This window comes from Lolium rigidum, chromosome 1 (assembly GCF_022539505.1).
Source record: "Lolium rigidum isolate FL_2022 chromosome 1, APGP_CSIRO_Lrig_0.1, whole genome shotgun sequence".
NCBI classification, from domain to species: domain Eukaryota; kingdom Viridiplantae; phylum Streptophyta; class Magnoliopsida; order Poales; family Poaceae; genus Lolium; species Lolium rigidum.
The window spans coordinates 306,583,680-306,605,122 of record NC_061508.1 but is presented as its reverse complement, the minus strand read 5'-3'; positions in this window follow the sequence as shown (position 1 = coordinate 306,605,122).

Below are 21,443 nucleotides of genomic sequence, written 5' to 3'. Positions count from 1 at the left end.
AATTTGATCAAACTTTTAAGAAAAATGTATCAATAAATATGATATTTTATAGATACCATACGAAAAATATATTTATTGTCTATCTAATAATAGAGAACTAAATCATTTCTCATTGATAAGACTAGCGAGTGCACAACCAGCCCACTCGGGTTTAAATCCTCATCTCGCGGCCATTTCGCAAGGAGAGGTTGACTTTAAACCGGGTTATCAACCTAGCATCTATCCGCGGGAAGAGTCTCATCCTACCAAACAGCGTAGCAAGGGGAGGGATCTTCCCCCGTCGGCCAACGTTTTTTATCTAATAATACTTGCCACTAAAATGGATGTATCTACAACTAAAATTTGTCTAGATACATCTATATTAATATCAAGTAATATGAATCGGAGGAGTATTGAATTTGTATGTTGCATGAAAATTATTTTCGGTAAAATGTCAAAATTGGCATAGTTTGATTTTCTGAAAATAATATAAACCTTAAGATTTTGGGATGGAGGTAGTAGGATTTAGCGGGATTCCACCTCTTCTACATACTACCCGAGGCTCACATACATGATATACTGACAACACAAGGGGGAATAAAAGATCATGTTTGCAGGAAACAATACAAATGGAAAGTACAACATTTTTTTGGGAGAGTCTATTTGGCACATGGACATGGTACAACTTTTTAAATTTGTCATAAGTCGATTTTTCTTCTAATCATAATATGACAAATGTACATTCAATTGTTTGCTATTTCATCAAAAGTTCAATCTTTTACTTGCCAATGACAAATGTACATTCATAATATGACAAATGTACATTCAATTGAATATACATATTCACTATTAGGGTCTGAGGGGGTAGAATAATTATTCCACACTCACCCTATTTCTTCGCAACCGTACGTTTTATTTGTATGTCACATATATTTGTTCTCACCTCGTAATTCGAGTAGAACATAATGAAATATAGACATGGCGTAAAAAGTTCAGTTCATGTGGCGTACTAAAATATGTCATAAAATACATAATTTTGTGACTTTTACGTTAGTCTGGCTCATATATTTGATTATTATGTCAAACTTTTTTTTGTGAGTTAATATGAACATAAGTCTTTATATACAAAAACTCTAAATGTAATAACGTAAAAATGTTTTGAGGGGATAGGATAATTTTTCGCCGCCCTGGATGTTGCTGAATAACATGTATAGTTTATATTTTTTAAAGATTATAGTTTATAATTTACATATACATGCTTGTTAACAATGTGTATACATGTAGTTTACATTGTTAATAGGCTAATAATTTACTAATTTACATGTAATTACTGGTGTGAATAAGTTGTAATCTGTGTCACATTAGTGATCTAGCAAGTATACCATGGACAAAAAGAATGAGTGTTGATGATTTGGAAAAAAACACACACTACTGTCAAATCGAGAATGCGTTTTCTTTACTATTATATTGCAGTCCGTACGTCATAAAAAATGTTTGATGTCAAACATTCAACATATCCAGATCATCTAATCATATAAAAAGTCTTCCGCTTGCCATCCAGCCATCCGTGCCCATAACATCTTCACTTCTCAAAAATATGACATAGTCATGGAATTGCATAGTCAAAGGAGAAATCATGGGATTGCCATATTTAGGTGATTGCATACTCAATATATGTAAACCAATCAAGTGATAAAGCAATGAGGAAGGTAAATCAATTAGGAAATTAAAGCAATCAGACACAGGATCCTGGAAGGGAGGTACATGGAAAAGAATCAGTCACATGGTCGCATGCACATATTTTCGGACGCGGCTTTGCATGTGCCCGTCGAATATATAATTTCATCTATGATTCCTTACCTTCGCCTTCCACTTTTGCCGCTACACCGCAAGGCCGAGGCGCCGGGTGATGGAGCGACGGGGACAACTCGAGGCATTTATTTGTTTGTAGTTTCTGTGCATAAACCTAGGTCAAAAAAATATAGTGAAGTGACATGTCATTCAATTTTCCCTCATGGCAGTAAAAGTCTCGCCACATTTTTAATTTATGCTTTACTCAAGTTAACATCATATTTTCTTATTCAACTATGTGCTAGTCAACCACAAAAATAGGTCATCTTATTTTGACAATGTAACATCATATTTGCTTGTTCAAGTTAGCATCATATTTGAAATGACGAGATGTCGCCTAGAGGGGGGGTGAATAGGCGTTTTAAAAACTCTTACGGATTTGGCTTGTAAGAATGCGGAATTAAACTAACGTTTATTTTACAAGCACAAATCCTAAATATTCTAGGCTCAACTAAGTGCAACAACAACAACTAGAGCTAAGAAAGATAGGCACAAGATATATGTAGCACGAGTGATAGCAAGATATATGCACTTCAAACACGATGTCTATCACAAGGAAAGTAAGCTCGGGTATAGAAATAACCGATGCACGCGGAGATGAAGATGTATTCCCGTGTTCCCTTCCTTTGCAAGAAGGTACGTCACATTTGGAGAGGTGGGGGTCCCATGAAGGATTTCACAACACCTCAAAGGCTCACTTTCTTCTGTTGAGCATATCCCACGAAGGAATAGCTCTTTCCTTATGGCTAGCTTTTCCTCCACTCCGGAGATGGCAAACTCAAAAACCACTTCACAAGCTCCACGAATGAGAAGCCCGGGCCTCTTCGCAATCTTCCTTGAAGAGATCACCGGAGCACCAACCGCCAAGCCAACTAGGAGGTCTCCATCCAAGAGTAACAAGCTTTCGATCTCTCACTCAAACTAATCGTGGTGGAGAGCTCAACACTATGCAATGATGCAAAGCAAGAACACTAGAGGTGTTCAAATCATTCACACTCAAATCTCACCAAACAAACAGATGCTAGGATGAGATTAGAGAGGAAGAACAAGGAGGAGATCAACAAATGACTCTGAGATCTAGATCCAAAGGGTTCCCCTCACTTAGAGGAGAAATGGATAAGTGGGGATTGTAGATCTAGATCTTCTCTCTTAGATCTCTGAACAATGAGCAAGAATCATGGGGGGATCAGGAGATATGGCAAGTTCTTCAAAATCAACAATGGAGGAGAGAGAGTGTAAGCACTTTTTCAGCCCAAGGTGGAAGAAGGCCTATTTATAGCCCAAGGAAAAATAGAGACGTTGGGGAATAAAACTGACAGAAAAACGACCCAGCCGGCTAGCCGGCCGGTCCACCGGGCTGGGCACCGGACGGGCCGGCGCACAGGCCGGTAGCGCCAGCTGACAGGCTGGGCGGGGCAAGCAGGCCAAAAGGGTCCAACCGGCGGGAGGGCCGATCGACCGAGCGTTGGGCCGGCCGGTCTGGCCGGTCCGGCGGCCACCGAGCATGGTGCCGGACATGGGCCAGGTGATAAGGGGTGGCCCGATCTTCTCAGTAAGCAACGATGGTGATGATGATCATGGATGAACACATCGGAGATAACACGATGATGAAGTGGATGATAACTTGTATGACGCAACGAAGTCTCTCGATTGGTCCATGCCGCCCAATGCAACAGCTCTCAACCCTGCAAGATATTCGCAACTCCACACACTTGCGCAAGTAGCCGCCGACCACGAAGCGGTAAGTTGCAACCGTCTAATTCCCAATGGAACAACAGATCACACAAGACTTTCAGGGGATTAACAACAAATCAATGCAAAATATGGTGTATAAATTCGATAGAGTTGCAAAGCAATCAACTATGAACTAGGGTTTATCTTAAACGTGGTCTAAACCTAATTTGGGGGCGTCCTGGGCACTTATATAGGGGTTCAGGACGACCAGGAGTCGAAAAGATACATAGAAAAGATTGGATTTGGTCGAGACAGACTCAGACACGGCCGGCTCAGGAGCTGGTCGACCGGGCCTGGGACCGGGCAGGCCGGTCGGAACCGGGCTTCACACCGGGTGGTGACCGGGCGTGGGACGGGTGGCTCAGTACACCCGCCTGGATGCCACAAGCGTAGAAGCCGGATGGAACCGGGCTCGCCCTGCGTGGGAGCCGGTTGGATCGGGCCTGTGACCGGGTCGGCCGGCGTAGTGGCTGGACGGACCGGGCCTGGCACCGGCCTGGACAACTTCTTCTTCCTCCCTCACGCATGCTCCCGCACCTCCCTTGCGCGTCCATGGGATGTCTTCATGGCCAGCTCCATGTCCAGCTTTACGTCCAGCTTCACGTCCAGCTGCTCCTCTCCTCCTCGTGCGATGCTTGCTCCTTCTTCATACCTGATCATACATAGTAATAGGACTTAGGTAGTATAAAGTTCTCATCAATCAAAGTATCACTTAGGAACAAGTTCACCTGTTGTTTAAGTAGCTTCGCACGAGCTCGTGTCATTGGTCCAATCCTGACTTCATTGGACTTGAGCTTCACAGCAGCATCGTCTTCATCTTGCAATGACGGAGGTAGTAGCTTAGTAGGGATGTCCTCATCATCTCCCCACCTTCAAAAGGCATCGACCTTGACGCTCCAAGGTCTTCTCCGTCATATGGTGTCAAATCATTAAAGAATTACTGACACCAAACTCATCAATTGGAAGATCTATCGAGTATGCATTATCATTGATCTTGGCAAGAAATTTGTAAGGACCAGCACCACGAGGAAGCAACTTGGACTTCCGTAGCTTCGGGAACCTATCCTTGCGAAAATGTACCCAGACCATATCACCAGGCTTGAGCAATATCTCCTTGCGCTTCTTGTTCATCCTTGCAGCATTGCTCTTTCCTTTCTTCTCTATCAACTCTTTAGTCTTCACATGAATCTTTCGCACAAAATCTGCCCTCTTTGATGCCTCCATATTGACTCTCTCATGTATGGGCAAAGGCAACAAATCAAGTGGAGTAATGGGTTGAAACCATACACCGCCTCAAAGGGACACAGCTCTGTGGTAGAATGTACCGCCCTGTTATAAGCAAACTTCACATGCGGCAAACAATCTTCCCACTCCTTCAGGTTCTTCTTGATCATGGATCTCAACAGTTGTGACAATGTTCTATTCACCACTTCAGTTTGACCATCGGTTTGGGGATGATAAGTAGTACTGAAAAGTAGCTTCGTCCCCAGCTTTCTCCAAAGCGTCTTCCAGAAGTAGCTCATAAACTTCACATCATGATCAGAAACAATAGTCTTCGGGACTCCATGTAGACGTACAATCTCCCTGAAAAACAGGTTAGCAATATGCGACACATCGTCGCTCTTGTGGCAGGCAATAAAATGTGACATCTTAGAGAATCTATCCACTACCACAAATATAGAATCATGGCCTCTCTTAGTACGTGGCAAACCCAAAACAAAATCCATACTAATATCTTCCCAAGGTGTAGTAGGTGCCGGTAAAGGAGTATACAAACCGTGAGGCTTCAGCTTGGACTTGGACTTGTTGCAAGTAATGCACCTCTTCACATATCTGTCCACATCCCGCCTCATCTTTGGCCAATAAAAGTGGCCAGCTAGCATGAGTAGCGTCTTCTCACGCCCAAAGTGACCCATCAAACCTCCAGCATGAGATTCCTGCAATAAGAGCAAACGCACAGACGATTCTGGAACACATAGTTTGTTAGCTCTAAACAAGAACCCATCATGTATGTGATATTTTTCCCCTGCTTTACCAATAGCACACAAGCGATATGGTTCAGCAAAATCATGATCAGTGGCATACAAATCACATAGTACTTCTAATCCAGGAAGTTTAACATCAAGTTGAGTTAACAACATATTCTTCCTAGATAGAGCATCAACAACAATATTATCTTTTCCCTTCTTATGGTTAATAATGTATGGAAAAGACTCAATGAACTCAACCCACTTAATAAGACGCTTATGCAAAGTAGATTGAGCTTTCAGACATTTTAAAGCTTCATGATCAGAATGTATGACAAATTCTTTTGGCCACAAGTAATGTTGCCAAACCTCAAGAACTCTAATTGAAGCATACAATTCTTTATCATATATAGGATAGTTCAACTTAGCACCAGAAAGTTTCTCAAAAAAATATGCAATTGGGCGACCCTCTTGCATCAACACACCACCAATTCCAATAACACTAGCATCACATTCAATCTCAAATTGCTTATTGAAATGAGGAAGTGCAAGCAACGGTGCAGAAGTTAACAATCTCTTCAATTCATCAAAAGCATGATCTTGGGCTGCGCCCCACTCAAATACAACACCCTTTTTAGTCAATTCATTCAAAGGTGCATCAATAGTACTAACATTGGGCACAAATCTTCTATAAAACCCAGCAAGACCATGAAAACTTCTTACTTGACTCACATTCATGGGAGTAGGCCAACTTTGAATAGATTCAATTTTAGACACATCTACTTCTACTCCATGCTTAGAGACAACATAACCCAGAAATATGACCTTATCTTTCCAAAATGTGCACTTCTCAAGATTACCATAGAGTTTATTATCACGCAACACTTGCAAAACATGTCGAATATGTATAGTATGATCAGATTCATTGCGGCTGTAGATTAATATGTCATAAAAGTACACAACCACAAACTTGCCAATAAAATCACGCAAAACATGGTTCATCAGTCTCATGAAAGTGTGATGCGTGCAGTTGACACACGTCCGTTGGGAACCCCAAGAGGAAGGTGTGATGCGTACAGTTGACACACGTCCGTTGGGAACCCCAAGAGGAAGGTGTGATGCGTACAGTAGCAAGTTTTCCCTCGCAAGAAACCAAGGTTTATCGAACCAAGTAGGAGCCAAGAAGCACGTTGAAGGTTGATGGCGGCGGAGTGTAGTGCGGCGCAACACCGTGGATTCCGGCGCCAACGTGGAACCTGCACAACACAATCAAAGTACTTTGCCCCAACGTAACAGTGAGGTTGTCAATCTCACCGGCTTGCTGTATACAAAGGATTAAACGTATTGTGTGGAAGATGATGATTGTTTGCGAAGAACAGTAAAGAATAATTGCAGTAGATTGTACTTCAGATGTAAAGAATTGGACCGGGGTCCATAGTTCACTAGTGGTGTCTCTCCCATAAGATAAACAGATGTTGGGTGAACAAATTACAGTTGGGCAATTGACAAATAAAGAAGGCATAACAATGCACATACATATATCATGATGAGTACTATGAGATTTAATCGTGGCATTACGACAAAGTACATAGACCGCTATCCAACATGCATCTATGCCTAAAAAGTCCACCTTCAGTGTTATCATCCGAACCCCTTCCAGTATTAAGTTGCAAACAACAGACAATTGCATTAAGTATGGTGTGTAATGTAATCAACACAAATATCCTTAGACAAAGCATCGATGTTTTATCCCTAGTGGCAACATCACATCCACAACCTTAGAACTTTCGTCACAAGTCCCGCATTTAATGGAGGCATGAACCCACTATCGAGCATAAATACTCCCTCTTGGAGTCACAAGTATCAACTTGGCCAGAGCCTCTACTAGCAACGGAGAGCATGCAAGAACATAAACAACATATATGATAGATTGATAATCAACTTGACATAGTATTCAATATTCATCGGATCCCAACAGACACAACATGTAGCATTACAGATAGATGATCTTGATCATGATAGGCAGCTCACAAGATCTAACATGATAGCACAATGAGGAGAAGAAAACCATCAAGCTACTGCTATGGACCCATAGTCCAGGGGTGAACTACTCACACATCGATCCGGAGGCGATCATGGCGATGAAGAGACCCTCCGGGAGATGATTCCCTCTCCGGCAGGTGCCGGAGGCGATCTCCTGAATCCCCCGAGATGGGATTGGCGGCGGCGGCGTCTCTGGAAGGTTTTCCGTATCGTGGCTCCCGGTACTAGGGGTTTCGCGACGAAGGCTTTAAGTAGGCGGAAGGGCAGGTAAGGAGGCGTCACGGGGGCCCCACACGCTAGGGCCGCGCGGGCCCCCTCTAGACCGCGCCGCCCTAGTGTGGCGGCGCCCCGTGGCCCCACTTCGTGACTCCTTCGGTCTTCCGGGAAGCTTCGTGTAAAAATAGGCCCCTGGGCGTTGATTTCGTCCAATTCCGAGAATATTTCCTTACTAGGATTTCTGAAACCAAAAACAGCAGAAAACAACAACTGGCTCTTCGGCATCTCATCAATAGGTTAGTGCCGGAAAATGCATAATAATGACATATAATGTGTATAAAACATGTGAGTATCATCATAAAAGTAGCATGGAACATAAGAAATTATAGATACGTTTGGGACGTATCAAGCATCCCCAAGCTTAGTTCCTACTCGCCCTCGAGTAGGTAAACGATAACAAAGATAATTTCTGAAGTGAGATGCTATCATAATCTTGATCATACTATTGTAAAGCATATGAGATGAATGCAGTGATTCGAAGCAATGATGAAGATAATGAGTAAACAAATGAATCATATAGCAAAGACTTTTCATGAATAATACTTTCAAGACAAGCATCAATAAGACTTGCATAAGAGTTACTCATAAAGCAATAGATTCAAAGTAAAGGCATTGAAGCAACACAAAGGAAGATATAAGTTTCAGCGGTTGCTTTCAACTTGTAACATGTATATCTCATGGATAATTGTCAACACAAAGTAATATAATAAGTGCAATAGGTAAACATGTAAGAATCAATGCACACAGTTGACACAAGTGTTTGCTTCTAAGATAGAAAGAATAGGTAAACTGACTCAACAATAAAGTAGAAGAATGACCCTTCGCAGAGGGAAGCATGGATTACTATTTTTGTGCTAGAGCTTTTCATTTTGAAAACAAGAAACAATTTTGTCAACGGTAGTAATAAAGCATATGTGTTATGTATAAGATATCCTATAAGTTGCAAGCCTCATGCATAGTATACCAATAGTGCTCGCACCTTGTCCTAATTAGCTTGGATTAACATGGATTATCATAGCATAGCATATGTTTCAACCAAGTGTCACAAAGGGATTTCTCGCTTTTGGTTATTCTCAACTTAGACATCCATACCGGGACAACATAGACAACAGATAATGGACTCATCTTTAATGCATAAGCATTCAACAACAGTTAAAATTCTCATAAGAGATTGAGGATTGATTGTCCAAACTGAAACTTCCACCATGAATCATAGCTTTAGTTAGCGGCCCAATGTTCGTCTATAACAATATGCATACTCAAACCATTTGATCATGAAAATCACCCTTACTTCAGACAAGACGAACATGCATAGCAACTCACATGATATTCAACAAAGGTAAAAGTTGATGGCGTCCCCGTAAACATGGTTACCGCTCAACAAGCAACTTATTAAGAAATAAGACACATAAGTACATATTCTTCACCACAATAGTTTTTAGGCTATTTTCCCATGAGCTATATATTGCAAAGACAAAGGATAGAAATTTTAAAGGTAGCACTCAAGTAATTTACTTTGGAATGGCGGAGAAATACCATGTGGTAGGTAGGTATGGTGGACACAAATGGCATGGTTATTGGCTCAAGGATTTGGATGCACGAGAAGAATTCCTCTCAATACAAGGCTAGGCTAGCAAGGTTGTTTGAAGCAAACTCAAGTATAAAAGGTGCAAGCAAAGCTCACATATGAACATATTGTAAGTATTATAAGACTTTATATCGTCTCCTTGTTGTTCAAACAGCTTAACCAGAAAATATCTAGACTCTAGAGATCAATCATGCAAACCAAATTTTAACAAGCTCTATGTAGTTCTTCATTAATGGGTGCAAAGTACATGATGCAAGAGCTTAAACATGATCTATATGAGCACAACAATTGCCAAGTATCAAATTATTCAAGACATTATACCATTTACCACATGCGGCATTTTCCGTTTCCAACCATATAACAATGAATGAAGTAGTTCAACTTTCGCAATGAACATTAAGAATAAAGCTAAGAACATATGTGTTCATACGAAACAGCGGAGCGTGTCTCTCTCCCAAACAAAGAATGTTAGGATCCAAATTTATTCAAACAAAAACAAAAACAAACAGACTCTCCAAGTAAAGCACATAAGATGTGACGGAATAAAAATATAGTTTCACTAGAGGTGACCTGATAAGTTGTCGATGAAGAAGGGATGCCTTGGGCATCCCCAAGCTTAGATGCTTGAGTCTTCTTAAAATATGCAGGGATGAACCACGGGGGCATCCCCAAGCTTAGACTTTTCACTCTTCTTGATCATATTGTATCATCCTCCTCTCTTGACCCTTGAAAACTTCCTCCACACCAAACTCAAAACAAACTCATTAGAGGGTCAATGCATAATTCATATATTCAGAGGTGACATAATCATTCTTAACACTTCTGGACATTGCACAAAGCTACCGAAAGTTAATGGAACAAAGAAATCCATCAAACATAGCAAAACAGGCAATGCGAAATAAAAGGCAGAATCTGTCAAAACAGAACAGTCCGTAAAGACGAATTTTTTAGAGGCACCAGACTTGCTCAGATGAAAATTCCCAAATTGAATGAAAGTTGCGTACAGATTTTTATAAATTTTCTACAGAGACTACTGCTCAAATTCGTGACAGCAAGAAATCTGTTCCTGCGCAGTAATCCAAATCTAGTATTGACTTTACTATCAAAGACTTTACTTGCACAACAATGCAATAAAATAAAGATAAGGAGAGGTTGCTACAGTAATAACAACTTCCAAGACTCAAATATAAAATAAAGTGCAGAAGTAATATAATGGGTTGTCTCCCATAAGCGCTTTTCTTTAACGCCTTTCAGCTAGGCGCAGAAAGTGTATATCAAGTATTGTCGAGAGATGAAGCATCAACATCATAGTTTGTTCTAATAATAGAATCATAAGGTAACTTCATTCTCTTTCTAGGGAAGTGTTCCATACCTTTCTTGAGAGGAAATTGATATTTAATATTACCTTCCTTCATATCAACGGTAGCGCTAACAGTTCGAAGAAAAGGTCTTCCCAATATAATGGGACAAGATGCATTGCATTCAATATCCAAGACAACAAAATCAACGGGGACAAGGTTATTGTTAACCATAATACGAACATTATCAATCCTCCCCAAAGGTTTCTTTATAGCATTATCAACAAGATTAACATCCAGATAACAATTTTTCAATGGTGGCAAGTCAAGCATATCATAAATTTTCTTAGGCATAACAGTAAATACTTGCACCAAGATCACATAAAGCATTACAATCAAAATCATTGACCCTCATCTTAATTATGGGCTCCCAACCATCTTCTAACTTCCTAGGAATAGAGGTTTCAAGTTTTAGTTTCTCCTCTCTAGCTTTTATGAGAGCATTTGTAATATGTTTTGTAAAGGCCAAATTTATAGCACTAGCATTGGGACTTTTAGCAAGTTTTTGTAAGAACTTTATAACTTTAGAGATATGACAACCATCAAAATCTAAACCATTATGATCTACAGCAATGGGATCATTGTCCCCAATATTTTGAAAAATTTCAGCAGTTTTATCAGTTTCAGGCAATTTTGCATGCTTTGCACTAGGAGTAGAAACATTGCCAACACCAATTATTTTACCATTGATAGTAGGAGGTGTAGCAAAATGTGAAGCATTATCATTACTAGTGGTGGTAATAGTCCAAACTTTAGCTACATTATTCTCTTTAGCTAGTTTTTCGTTTTCTTCTCTTTCCCACCTAGGATGCAATTCAGCCATCAATCTAATATTCTCATTAATTCGAACTTGGATGGCATTTTCTGTAGTAACAATTTTATTATCAATATCCTTATCAGGCATAACTTTGAATTTTAAAAGATCAACATCAGAGGCAAGACTATCAACCTTAGAAGCAAGAATATCAATTTTATCAAGCTTTTCTTCAACAGATTTGTTAAAAGCAGTTTGTGTACTAATAAATTCTTTAAGCATGGCTTCAAGACCAGGGGGTACACTCCTATTATTGTTGTAAGAATTCCCATAAGAATTACCATAACCATTACCATTAGCAGAAGGACATGGTCTATAGTTGTTACCAGAATTATTCCTATAAGCATTGTTGTTGAAATTATTACTTTTAATGAAGTTCACATCAACATGTTCTTCTTGGGAAACCAATGAAGCTAAAGGAACATTATTAGGATCAACATAAGATCTACCATTCACAATCATAGACATAATAGCATCAATCTTATCACTCAAGGAGGAGGTTTCTTCAACAGAATTTACCTTCTTACCTTGCGGAGCTCTTTCAGTGTGCCATTCAGAGTAATTTATCATCATATCATCAAGAAGCTTTGTTGCCGCCCCAAAGTAATGGACATAAAGGTACCTCCAGCAGACTGAATCCAATAGGTTCCGCGAAGAAAAATTCAATCTTGCATAAAAGGTTTGGATGATCATCCAAGTAGTTAGTCCATGGGTAGGGCAATTCTTCACCAAAGATTTCATTCTCTCCCATGCTTGAGCAACATGTTCATTATCTAATTGCTTAAAATTCATTATGCTACTTCTCAAAGATATAATTTTAGCGGGAGGATAATATCTACCAATAAAAGCATCCTTACATTTAGTCCATGAATCAATACTATTTCTAGGCAGAGATAGCAACCAATCTTTAGCTCTTCCTCTCAAGGAGAAAGGAAACAATTTTAATTTTATAATGTCACCATCTACATCCTTATACTTTTGCATTTCACATAGTTCAACAAAATTATTAAGATGGGCAGCAACATCATCGTAACTAACACCGTAAAATTGCTCTCTCATAACAAGATTCAGTAAAGCAGGTTTAATTTCAAAGAATTCTGCCGTAGTAGCAGGTGGAGCAATAGGTGTGCATAAGAAATCATTATTATTTGTGCTAGTGAAGTCACACAACTTAGTATTCTCAACAGTACCCATTTTAGCAGTAGTAAATAAAGCAAACTGAATAAAGTAAATGCAAGTAACTAATTTTTTTGTGTTTTTAATATAGAGAACAAGACAGTAAATAAAGTAAAACTAGCAACTATTTTTTTTGTGTTTTTGATATAAGAGCAAACAAAACAGTAAATAAAATAAAGTAAAGCAAGACAAAAACAAAGTAAAGAGATTGGATGTGGGAGACTCCCCTTGCAGCGTGTCTTTATCTCCCCGGCAACGGCGCCAGAAAAAGAGCTTGATGCGTGCAGTTGACACACGTCCGTTGGGAACCCCAAGAGGAAGGTGTGATGCGTACAGTTGACACACGTCCGTTGGGAACCCCAAGAGGAAGGTGTGATGCGTACAGTAGCAAGTTTTCCCTCAGTAAGAAACCAAGGTTTATCGAACCAGTAGGAGCCAAGAAGCACGTTGAAGGTTGATGGCGGCAGGGTGTAGTGCGACGCAACACCAGGGATTCCGGCGCCAACGTGGAACCTGCACAACACAATCAAAGTACTTTGCCCCAACGTAACAGTGAGGTTTTCAATCTCACCGGCTTGCTGTAAACAAAGGATTAAACGTATTGTGTGGAAGATGATAATTGTTTGCGAAGAACAGTAAAGAACAATTGCGATAGATTGTACTTCAGTATGTAAAGAATTGGACCGGGGTCCACAGCTCACTAGTGGTGTCTCTCCCATAAGATAAACAGATGTTGGGTGAACAAATTACAGCTTGGGCAATTGACAAATAAAGAAGGCATAACAATGCACATACATATATCATGATGAGTACTATGAGATTTAATCGGGGCATTACGACAAAGTACATAGACCGCTATCCAAGCATGCATCTATGCCTAAAAAGTCCACCTTCAGAGTTATCATCCGAACCCCTTCCAAGCATTAAGTTGCAAACAACGGACAATTGCATTAAGTATGGTGCGTAATGTAATCAACACAAATATCCTTAGACAAAGCATCGATGTTTTATCCCTAGTGGCAACAAGCACATCCACAACCTTAGAACTTTCCGTCACAGTCCCGCATTTAATGGAGGCATGAACCCACTATCGAGCATAAATACTCCCTCTTGGAGTCACAAGTATCAACTTGGCCGCAGCCTCTACTAGCAACGGAGAGCATGCAAGAACATAAACAACATATATGATAGATTGATAATCAACTTGACATAGTATTCAATATTCATCGGATCCCAACAAACACAACATGTAGCATTACAGATAGATGATCTTGATCATGATAGGCAGCTCACAAGATCTAACATGATAGCACAATGAGGAGAAGAAAACCATCAAGCTACTGCTATGGACCCATAGTCCAGGGGTGAACTACTCACACATCGATCCGGAGGCGATCATGGCGATGAAGAGCCCTCCGGGAGATGATTCCCCTCTCCGGCAGGGTGCCGGAGGCGATCTCCTGAATCCCCCGAGATGGGATTGGCGGCGGCGGCGTCTCCGGAAGGTTTTCCGTATCGTGGCTCTCGGCATCGGGGGTTTCGCGACGAAGGCTTTAAGTAGGCGGAAGGGCAGGTCAGGAGGCGTCACGGGGGCCCCACACGCTAGGGCCGCGCGGGCCCCCTTTAGGCCGCGCCGCCCTAGTGTGGCGGCGCCCCGTGGCCCCACTTTGTGACTCCTTCGGTCTTCTGGAAGCTTCGTGTAAAAATAGGCCCCTGGGCGTTGATTTCGTCCAATTCCGAGAATATTTCCTTACTAGGATTTCTGAAACCAAAAACAGCGAAAAACAGCAATGGTCGTTCGGCATCTCGTCAATAGGTTAGTGCCGGAAAATGCATAATAATGACATATAATGTGTATAAAACATGTGAGTATCATCATAAAAGTAGCATGGAACATAAGAAATTATAGATACGTTTGGGACGTATCAAAGTGCTAGGTGCATTAGTCAAACCAAAAGGAATTACTAACCACTCATATAAACCAAATTTCGTTTTAAAGGCTGTTTTCCATTCATCCCCTTCTTTCATCCTAATTTGATGATAACCACTACGCAAATCAATTTTAGAGAAAACACCAGCACCACTCAATTCATCTAGCATATCCTCTAAACGGGGAATAGGATGACGATATCGAATAGTAATGTTGTTTATCGCTCTACAATCTACACACATGCACCATGTACCATCTTTCTTAGGAACTAGAATAACAGGAACATCACAAGGACTAAGGCTTATGCGGATATAACCTTTGTCGAGTAGCGCTTGTACTTGCTTCTGTATCTCTTTCGTCTCTTCGGGATTTGTCCTGTATGGCGCCCTATTGGGCAGCGAAGCTCCGGGGATCAAGTCAATTTGATGCTCAATACCACACAATGGTGGTAGTCCTGCAGGCACCTCCTCCGGAAACACATCCCTGAATTCCTGCAATACATTAGAAACACCAAGAGGAATAGGGGTCATGTCGTTAGAAACCAAAACCGTACCCCTGTACATGAGCACAAGAGGTATGGCTGTAGGATCCTCACTAAATTCTCTCATATCTTCTTTGGTGGCTAATAAAACTAAGGAATTCACTCTCTCACTTTTCGTTATATCACTCACGGCATTACAATTCTCTCGCCTATCTATAGGTGCATCCTCCAAGTTTACTTCAACTTTTTGACGAGATTCATTGACAATTTGCTGTGGTGACATAGGCTGCAAGTTAATTTTATTGCCCTTGAACTCCAAGTGATATGTATTGGCACGGCGATTGTGTTGCACAAAACGGTCATAGAGCCAAGGCCGACCCAATAGTAGGTGACACACCGTCATAGGAACCACATCAAAATCAATGGAATCCTTATACGGTCCAATCTCAAACTCAACACGCACCACGTGGTTCACCTTCATGTCACCATTCTCGCTCAACCACTGAATATAGTATGGATGCGGGTGCGGTAGATACTTTAACTTTAGCTTGGTACAAAACTTCTTGCTTGCTAAATTGCGGAAACTCCCGCCATCATTAATGACCTTGCAAGCCTTGTCAGGACCAACTAAAGCCTTTGTTTGGAACAAATTGTAGCGCTGAGTAGATGCACTTGGCAACACATTAATAGCACGCTGAGACACAACAATAGTGCGAGCTTCTGACGAATAAGCATCTACACCATCACTGTCATAGTCATCACCTTCTGGAGCATATGGATCAACATCATCTCCAGTCTCATACTCATTGTCCTCATTGATAATCATAACTTTGCGGCTAGGACAATCTCTCTTGAAGTGACCCTTGCCACCACATGTATGACAATTCATATCACGGTTGCTCGCAGTAGACATGCTAGAACCACTCGTACTTGCAGCAGGTTCGGGCTTCTTTGTGTTGGACACATTGGAGACCGGCTTGCTAGACGTAGTAGAATAAGGTGCGGAGCGCGAAGATGGCGTCGGCGCCGTAGATGGAGGCGCCCTAGGCGTGTAGCGCCCAGCTCCCGTAGCACGGCCTTTAACTTGTGCTTCTTCAGCCAAATGTGCTTCAGCTTCTCTTGCATAATGTAGCAACTCATTCATAGTGGTGTAACTGTGATGACGAACAATGCCTTTAATATCAAACTTCAAACCATGGAGAAAATGATTCATTGTCATCTCAACTGACTCACGGACACGGCCACGCTGCATAAGCATCTCCATCTCCATGAAATAAGTATCGACAGTCTTCACACCTTGTCTCAATAGGGTCAACTTATCATATATAGATCGCAAATAATTAGTGGGCACGAAACAAGCTTGCATAAGAGCCTTCATCTCTCGCCATGTACGAACTGGCAGCTCGTGATCTTCTTGACGAGTGCGTGTCACTTCATCCCACCAACGCAATGCATAACCATCAAATTCTGAGGAAGCAAGATTCACCTTCCTATCTCCAGTATAAGTATGTAAGCGCCATAACTTCTCAATCTTCAGCTCCCAAGTGAGGTATTCTTCAACATCAGCACCTGCTTCAAATTTGGGTATCGAGAACTTTGGCTTACCCAATCTGTCTTCTTCCTCAAACCCATGACCTTGGCGTCCGAGTTCAACAAAGCCACGACCTCGGTTACCACGCCCAGCACCACGACCAACACCAGGTGCTTCATCTTGAAGCTCAGCATCTTCATCCTCATGGTGTTGTTGTTGTTGGGTCAAATTATCAACAGCGAGTGTCAACACTTGAATATTGCGCTGAATATCCATCATTTGATCTTGCATAGCATTGACGGTCACATTCGTAGTATCCAGCTTTTTGGAAACCCCGTCAATGGTCTCCTTAATTTAGTTCTTCGTCTTGAACGCGGAATTCACGTTGCATCTCATTACAAAGAGCTTCATACTCCCTCCATGTCATCACATCAGCATCATCCTTGTTTTTTTGGTTAACAATTTTCTCATCACTAGAAGACATCGTTAGTAGGTTAGTGCACTAAAACAAATATATATGGTGGTACTCTCACAACTCACTCAAAACTGATAGGAAAAGGAGATCTTACCGCTCCAAAGTGAATTAGTATTGCTTACCACTTGTAGTGATGACTAGTGCATGGATGTAGCGAAGCGAATATCAAGAGTATAAGAACAATCACACGACAAAGCAGGGTATATGTGGGGCTGTAGGTGGGCTACCTATTTGCACCAATAACAAGCTCTAGCGCTGACCGTAGACAACCAATGATACTCACACAAGGCGATAAATGTGGCAATGCAACTATATGGATGAAAGGTTGCAATGCACTCGAGAGACGCTAGCAAAGCTCAACTGGACAGGCACAAGATTGCTCAATTACGGGTGCAGTTAAAGAAAACTTAGGCCTTCACTTGATTCTACTAGCACTTCACTTTTCTTTTATTTTTGGATTTACTTTTGTATAACACGCAGCTATGTTGCTCTTTTTTCCTTCTTTTCAATTTTTTTGAGTTTATGACTCAACTCCTTGATAACACGGCTAACAGATAATGCAAAGCACCAAAACCCTAATGAGCAGCCTATCGAGCGGTAAAACTAGTCTCTTCTGGGGAAGTTCCTAGTCACTTATATCGAAAGGCTGTGGCTATGGTTTGGACAAAACACACTATATGCTATGTGGACTCGGAGCAACAAAAACTGACTCTAGATGAAAGCGGAAACACAAACCCTAACAATACTAGATGGAAGAAAAAGATACGCAAAAACAACTACGAAAAGCAACTAAAAATTGAAATTAGTGCAATGTAAGGCTATGCCAAACCCTAACCCTAATATTTATGGCTTTTTCTGGATAGGAAAACACTCACAACTCAACTATGGGGTGGATTGTTGATGGCTTACCGAGGAAACACTGAAATCTGATACCAAGATGATAAGGGGTGGCTCGAACTTCTCAGTAAGCAACGGTGGTGATGATGATCACGGGATGAACACAGCGGAGATAACTTGATGATGAAGTGGATGATAACTTGTATGACGCAACGAGATCTCTCGATTGGTCCCGGTTGCCAATGCAACATCTCTCAACCCTGCAAGATATTCGCAACTCCACACACTTGCGCACGTAGCCACCGACCACGAAGCGGTAAGTTGCAACCTTCTAATTCCCAATGGAACAGCAGATCACACAAGACTTTCAGAATTACACCAAATCAAGGCAATATGGTGTAGGGATTCAATAGAGTTGCAAAGCAATCAACTATGAACTAGGGTTTATCTTAAACGTGGTCTAAACCTAATTTGGGGGCGTCCTGGGCACTTATATAGGGGTTCAGGACGACCTCAGGTCGAAAAGATACATAGAAAACCGACCCAGATCGGATCTGGTCGAGACAGACTCGGAGTCGGCCGGTCATACGGCCGGTCGACCGGGCCTGGGACCGGTCCATCCGGTTGAAACCGGGTCTGGCGCCGGGTGGGAACCGGCCTAGGCGTCCAGGCTTACTGGATAGTGCCCGGCTGGCACAAGCGTGGCGCCCGGTCGGCAGCGGGCTGGGCCGGTCTGGCGCCCGGTTGGACCGGGCCTAGGACTGGGCACGCCGGCGTGGCGGCCGGTCTAACCGGGCCTGGCGCCGGCCTGGACTTCTTCTTCTCCCCTCGCGCATACCTCCCTCTCCTCCCTCGCGCTTCCATAGGATGTCTTCTTGTCCAGCTTCATGGCCAGCTCCATGTCCAGCTTCACGTCCAGCTCCTTGTCCAGCTGCTCCTCTCCTCCTCGTGCGATGCTTGCTCCTTCTTCATACCTGATCATACAGAAGTAATAGGACTTAGGCAGTATAAAGTTCTCATCGATCAAAGTATCACTTAGGAACAAGTTCACCTGTTGTTTAAGTAGCTTCGCATGAGCTCGTGTCATTGGTCCAATCCTGACTTCATCGGACTCGAGCTTCACAGCAGCATTGTCTTCATCTTGCAATGACGGAGGTAGTAGCATAGTAGGGATGTCCTCATCAGTGTCACTTATGTATCTTAGTTCTTATAAGTTGCTTGTTAAGCGGTAACCATGTTATCTGGGGACGCCATCAACCTGTCACACCTTTGTTGAATATCATGTGAGTTGCTATGCATGTTCGTCTTGTCTGAAGTAAGGGATATTTGCCATGAGTTGAAATGGTTCGAGTATGCATATTGTTAGAGAAGAACATTGGGCCGCCAACCAAAGTCATGTATCATGGTGGAAGTTTCAGCTTGGACACTCAAATCCTCAAAATCTCTTATGAGAATATTATTATTGTTGAATGCTTAAAGCATTAAAAAGAGGAGTCCATTATCTATTTTCTATGTTGTCCCGGTATGGATGTTCTTAAGTTTAGATCTATCAAAATCAAGAAATCAAATGAGATTTATCTCCTTGGACCTTTGTACAGGTAGCATAGAGGTACCCCTTTGTGACACTTGGTTGAAACATATGGAATGCAATGATAATCCATGGAAATCAGAGCTAATTAGGACAAGGTGCGGGCACTATTAGTATTCGATGCATGAGGCTTGCAAATTATAGGAAGTTTTATACATAACCCATATGAATTATTACTACCGTTGACACAATTGTTTCCATGCTTTCAAAATAAAAAGCTCTAGCACATGAGTAATCCCTGCTTCCCTCTGCGAAGGGCCTTTCTTTTACTTTTATGTTGAGTCTTCACTTTCTAAGTTCATGCACCATTAAGAGAGCATAGTTTTCATTCTTAGTTTTATGTGCATGGTCCCAAAATTATTATTGATTGAATCATGAATGTGTTATTACTTGTTCTTAAATTATTTGTATTTAGTCATTATTTGAACTTTGAAGGTGCATGTCACCTCAAAAATTATTTGTTTGTTATCACTTACCTACTCGAGGACGAGCATGAGTTAAGCTTGGGGATGTTGATATGTCCCAAACGTATCTATAATTTTTGATGCTCCATGCTTGTTTTGTTACAATTCCTCTATGTTTTATGTGCACTTTGCATCATTTTATCACATTTATTGGACTAACCTATTAACAAGTGCCACAGTGTCAGTTTCTGTTTATTATGTCTGTTTATTGCAGAAAATGTCCAAAATTGAAAGTTCTCGGAAAATTCTAGAAAAATCACAGAAATTCTAATATACCAGAAAACTCCGGGAGCCAGAATGGGAGATGTAGATGTGCCACGGGGCAGCCATACCAGGCCCAGGCGCGGGCCCAGGCCTGGTCGCGCCTAGGGGTGGTATGGGCACCCCGTGCATCCCCTCGCATCGCCTCTTCGCCTATAAGACCCCTCTGACCTAAAAACTCCAAAATATATCACCCTCCACCCACTAAAAGTTCCGTAGCCGCCGTCATCGCCGAAACCAAGTTTCGGGGGACAGAAGTCTCTGTTCCGGCACCCTGCCGAGACGGGGAATTGCCCCCGGAGCCATCGCCATCGACTCCACCGCCTCCACTCAGACTCCATGATGGTTTGTGAGTAGTTACCGCATGGACTATGGGTTCTTGGCTGTAGCTAGATGGTACTCTCTCTCCCATGTGCTTCAATACAATGATCTCATGAGCTGCCTTACATGATTGAGATCCATACGATGTAATCGGTGTTGTGTTTGTTGGGATCCAATGGATTGATCATTATGTTCAGTATATCTTATAAGTTTGTGAAGTATTTGTTGATGCTATATTGTTATGTTTAATGCTTGTCACTAGTGCACGAGTGGCATGATCTTAGATCTAGGCTCTATAATTGTTGCTTAGATTGTATCTACAAATTGTATGCACATGTCTTTGTCCGGAACCCAAGGCCCCAAAGTGATCTCGAATTGGGATAACCGGAGGGGGTGGCTTTGATATGAGGATCACATGTTTTCACCAAGTGTTAATGCTTTGCTCCGGTACTCTATTAAAAGGAGTACCTTAATTACCAGTAGTTTCCCTTGAGGCCCCTGATACGTCTCCAACGTACCTAGAATTTCTGATGTTCCATGCTTGTTTTATGACAATACTTACATGTTTTGCTTGCACTTTATAATGTTTTTATGCATTTTCCGGAACTAACCTATTAACGAGATGCCGAAGTGCCAGTTCCTGTTTTCTGCTGTTTTTGGTTCCAGAAAGGCTGTTCGGGCAATATTCTCGGAATTCGACGAAACGAAGACCCAACATCTTATTTTTCCCGGAGCATCCAGAACACCGAAGGAGAGTCGGAGAGGGGCC